Source organism: Eumetopias jubatus, unplaced genomic scaffold (genome assembly GCF_037043125.1).
Source record: "Eumetopias jubatus isolate StellerSeaLion01/CBP00866 unplaced genomic scaffold, mEumJub1_p1.0 scaffold_3, whole genome shotgun sequence".
Taxonomy (NCBI): domain Eukaryota; kingdom Metazoa; phylum Chordata; class Mammalia; order Carnivora; family Otariidae; genus Eumetopias; species Eumetopias jubatus.
In genome coordinates, this window is record NW_028274809.1 from 15,807,624 (window position 1) to 15,813,362 (window position 5,739).

The window sequence follows — 5,739 nt, forward strand, 5'->3', positions numbered from 1 at the left end:
GGAAGGGGCAGAGGGAGAGGGAGAAGCAGACTCCCCACTGAGCGGGGAGCCTGATGGAGGGCTTGATCCCAGGACCCTGAGATCATGACCTGAGCCAAAGGCAAACGCTTAACAGACTGAGCCACCCAGGCACCCCCAGGAAAACACATACTAAAACAACAATGTGTAACCACCACACATCTACTTGAAAAGTTAAGATTTTAAAAACGAGGTTGACCAAGATATGGAGCAACTGGAACTCTTAAATATTGCTAATGGGAATGCAAAACAGTAGGGCCACTTTGGAGAACAATTTGACATTTTCTTATAAAGTAAAAACGTACCATTACCACACACGATCCAGTAATTTCACTCCTAAGTACTTATCCAAGAGAAATGAAAATATATGTCCACACCAAGAATCGTACATGAATGTTCATAGCAGTTTTAATCATAGAGCCCATAATTGGAACACCGCACAAATGTTCATGAACCAGTTAACAGGTAAAGAAATTGTGGTTTTCCATACAATGAAATGATCAGCAATGAAAAGGAAAAACTACTGACATAACAACATGGATGGATCTCAAAAATATGCTGGGTAATAGAAAGCAGACACAAAAGAGTATACTGGGATTCCACTTATATGAAATTCTGGAAAAGACAAATCTAATCTACAGTGATTGAAAGCAGATTAGTGGTTATGTAAGGTTAAGGTGTGAGATGGAGAAGGACTGTAGAGGAAGGACTGTGTTTGGGGCTGACAACGGTATTCTATATCTCAGCAGCGTGATGGTTTCGTGGGTGCAGAAATTTACTGAAACTCAAGGAACTGTACACTTACACAATGTGTGCATTTTACCTCAGTAAGGTTGGTTTGTTTAAAAATACCCCTATAATTACCAGTGAATTGTTGAGAAAGATCTGGGCACAATTACATCATCACTCAGATGACATTTTGGTCCTTTCTTCTCATTGAATTTTTTATTTCTTCCAGTCTCTAACTCAGCTCTGCTCTCTTCTACAGCCCCATGAAAGATGGCAACTCCATCTGTCCTGCAAACTTTCAGCCGACTTCATTGCAAAAATACCCCAGGACCAAAGCCAGAGCTAATGAGCATCTTAGACCACTTGGAAGAAGAAAGGCTATTTTTTGGCTGAGGATAATGGAGCTTCACTTCTAATCAGAATCTAAGCTATTATTTTCTCTGTACTGAATCCAAATCACTCAAATTCCTGAAGTCTGTCCATGGTTATTGTCCACCTGATGCCAAAATTTTCTGATGAAAAGTGAAACATTCAGCCAGTTGTGTGAATTCTTTGTCCTGAAATCTAAAAGCTCAGCCATCTGGCAGGTTAGCAGAACAGCTGAACAGTCAACTGATGCTCTGCTGTAGATTGAGAAGCCATAGAATTGTGCAGATAAGAACTTCTGCAAAAATCAAAATGCAAAGGCCCAATGCCAATGCCCCTCATTATTGATAAAGTGGGATCACAGCATTAAAATCATGGAAGTTTGGAGTAAAAAGGAATCCTGCCCAGCTGCCTCTGTTTACAGATAAAGAAATTGAGGCAACTGCCACCCATCCTTTAAAACTTTGATCAAATGCCATCTCCTCTAGGGAATATTTCTCCACCTCCCCAGGCTGCTATCTATTCTGGCTCCCACAGAGTCAACAGACTTACCCCGTCACATACGATTTATCTCTTGATGCATCTGTCTCCTCCACTTTTACTGTAAGTTACCTCAGAATAGGGCCATAAGCTCTGTACACTCAAATTCTCACACATAGAGAATTATCAAAAAGTAATTATTAGATGAACTTCGGTTGAGAATCTGAATAAATTTGCAGTCCAAATAAATTCTTTCTCCATACCTGTGTTTAAATGGTGGTATTGAAATTCATTAGAAATTCTAGATTTACAACTAGTCCTAGGCACTGAAATCTTGAGGTTTTGTGTTCTTTGGACAAAGAGAATACTAATAAAGCAAACTGTAATAAGCCAGCACAGTTCTTGGTATATAATACCAATATTGTAATTTAGAGAAATTAAAATACAATAATAAATATTTTCTGTGTTAATATCAACTTAAACATAATAGTAATAGTAACTTACATTTGAGTATTTACCATATACAAGGAGCTATTCTGAGATATTGTTGTACTTTATGTTTAACGTAAATGTATTTTATGTTTATCATTAAAACTATATAGAACTTGATGTTACATTTTGAAACTGATCCTTACGTCTTCCCCACCTGTGCCTAATGAAAACAAAGATGATGGATGTTAACTAAACTCATTGTGTTGATCATTTTGCAATATAAGCGTATATCAAATCATTATACATCTTAAATGTATACAGTATACATAGGTCAAATCATGATATATCTTAAATTTATATAATTCTATGTGTGAACTACATTTCAATAAGACTGAGAAAATAAATAAAATGGATTAATAAGCCAAAAAAATTTTTTAATTAAAAAGAACCAAAGAAAGGAAAAAGAAGATAAACAAATTTTTTAAATGACAGTTGTAGAACTTTCCCTAGCAATCTTTGTTTTCAGATTTCATGCCCACGGCCTATCATGACTTTACATTTTTAAAAATTAGACTTACTTAAAAAAACTGAAAATATTCTTTAGACGTCAAATTATTCTTCTATAATGACATTTTGATTAACAGTGTGAGGAACTAAAAGCACGCGGGTTACATTTCTTTCAATGAAAACATGCACTTTAAAATTCTGAAGAATGAGCTTAGAGAGAATTTAGAGGCACGTGTTCCCAAACTTTGGCCCAAAATATTTTCCCTCTCTGTTGTCTGTCACCATGGAGCTGGAGAAGATTCGGTAGATAAGGCAGAGTATGAACCTGACAAAATGAAATCCAATCAGGATGACTGGAGTGGAAATTTCCATAAAAATGAGAAAAAAACAAAGGAATTTCCATGAAAGGCTTAAATTCAATGGAATTTGTTCAATAGTAAGCCCTTTGGCAAACAAAATTAATGAAGAACCTTTTTTTAATAAAAAAAAATGTACGTATTGAAGCATTTGCAAGGTCACATCTAGTTATTAGGTTCTTAATATTTCCAACCCTAGAAGAAAAATTGTCTTGTGTTGCTCTGAATCATTGAGAGTATTAGAATAAAATCTTGGACACAAGATCTTGTACACAAGACTCAAAAATGAATGCTTATTGAAATAATGAATGAATTCAAATTATTTTTTCCCTTTTTTCCAGCCACGTTTCTACATCTACACTAAATCCCAAGAAACTATTTCCCACACAGTCTCTGCAACTCTGTTCAAGCCACTCAGGCAAGCATCTCAGAGCCTGCCCTCTCTCTCTTCCCTCCATGACCCACCTCGTTGCTCCTCTTGACCTCGGTCTTTATTCCCACCACAGGAAAACCATCTTAGGGACCCACAATCTCAATTCAGGGCTTCCTTTCATTTCCAGTTTGTATTACGATAGTACTGTCTTTCTTCCGTTGAATGGTGTGGAGAAGACATTCGAGATAATTGGGATGCGGGGGGGCAGGTAGGATTTTAAAAGGTTTCACAGCTTTCCCAGCTGATTCTAAGTGTCCAAACTCATGAAGAAATGTGAGCTTTAGGTGAAACCTCATATGAATGTTCTTAAAACAGAAAAAAAAAATAATCACATGATTCTAATATTGTAGGAAATGAGGCAAAACTATAGAATGTAGAGTGGAAAAAAAAAATACTTGTGTTTGCATCCAACAGATGTGAGTTCAAATCCAAACTATGCTGCTTACTGGTAATTTGAGTTTGGACACTTCCCAGAGCTTCAATCTCTCACATGTAAGAAGAATGTCAGAGATCCACTGAAGGACTGAATGAGATTGTTATTTGAAAGGAACTAGGGACACATAATGAGCATTCAGGAAACATTAACTAGCTTACCATACATATAATTTAAGAAGCAAAAGAAATAATCATTAAAACTATAAACCCTAAACTCTATGACATCTCTGGTTGAGTTTGGGGGGTATGCCTCAAAAAGCAATTTTGTTTTCCTCCTTGGTAATATGTTCTTGTCACAACTATGATCCGGACAATTGCTGGTATGTAGTGCCTTTTACTGGGGAGCACAGAAAGGGCAGAAAACAGTCACAACACAGAGAAATAACTCACCTATTTTACAGCAAAGTCCAAAATAGGCACACTACATTTGTGGGAATTCAAGTGTGTGTGCATGCATGTGTGAGAGAGAGAGAAAGACAGAGAGAGAGACAGAGAGAGAAAGAGAGTGGGGGTGGGGGGGAGGGCAACTATTCAAAGTTGCCCTTAGACTATACTACCCAGGGACATGGAGGCCATGACCAAAGCACTCTGAGAAACCACAGAAGTTTAAATTTTAAGAGCAATTTGAGGACTTTCAAGGATAATTTTGTCTTATACTCTGATTTTAGAACTTAATCCCTGAAGTAAAATCAAACCCCACTCTCTATTGAAAATATGGATTCCAATAGTAAAACACAAACATTTGACATTCACATGGCGCTTTTAGATTTTTCCCTGATTTTTGTCTTTGTTTTAGTAGTATCATTTGATTTATCTGAAGACCAAAATTACATTTTATCTTTTTAATTGAAATATAATGATATGCCGTTACCCTTCTGATTTTCAGCTAATTTGAAGTGGTTAAAGTCCAAATACGGAATCATTATTGCCACAAACTGAGGCCATTCATTAAGCTACAAAAAGAAGGTCAAAATAGCTTGACTTGGCTGTTCCTGGTGCAGCATGGTTTCTCCACCATGTGCCTCTGGGAAGCCTCAAGTCATCCTCCTATCCATGTTGAAGATGACCATATTGTTTGTGTGTGATTTTGCAGGATGATGCATGCCTCTTCACGGACCAAAAAACACAAAGAGGATTTTAAGCTAGTTACTGTTAATGTTGCTTTTTATCATGATGGAGGTCCATGATGTAACCATGAATCTTGTAGTACTACCCACTCTCCACCAGAAAAGCTTTCTCGCATTGTCCACTCCCATACTCAGAAACCTGATTTTTTAAAGGGAATTTGATCACAAGCAATATACATAAGTTACACAACCAATCAATTTTCAAGCATCTAGAGAAATTGAGTTCTTGAATAAAAATCACTTTGGAGAAATACAAAATTCAGGGCAATTCTAGTTAAAGGGTCATCCTATAATCTTTGGTGCTTCTCCATACAACCTGAAGAGAAAAATCATGGAAAGGCGGAGATCTGACAGCAAAATATTTGTGTTCTGCTGTCTGTGATGGAAAAAAGAAAGTGGTGTTACTTCTACTTCCCTGAATCAGCCCTGTAGCACATCCCCCAGCAACTCCTTCAGGCTGACTTAGTACCGTCCCTGGATGGGGAAGGAGATTCATTATTGTTTAATGTATAGAATTATTGAATCACTATGTCATACACTTGAAAATAATATACTATTGTATGTCAACTATACTTTGATTCAAAATAAATAAATTATAAATTTTTTTAAAAATGGGGATTCATTATAAACCTGGGAAAACCTCAGCCCCTACAGAGACACACCTAGAAAGGAACTCAGCCTATACTACTAAAGAGAGTGAAAGTAGATTTGCAACCTACACTGAGTAGCAATCCGTGGCAAGTAAAAGAGAAGGAGGGCTCTGAGTAGTTCCAACTCCTTGAATTGGCCCCACTGTACTTTGCTTTTCGCAGCCAAACTTCCTGAAAGAGTTAGTTTGTAATGAGAGTGACCTATT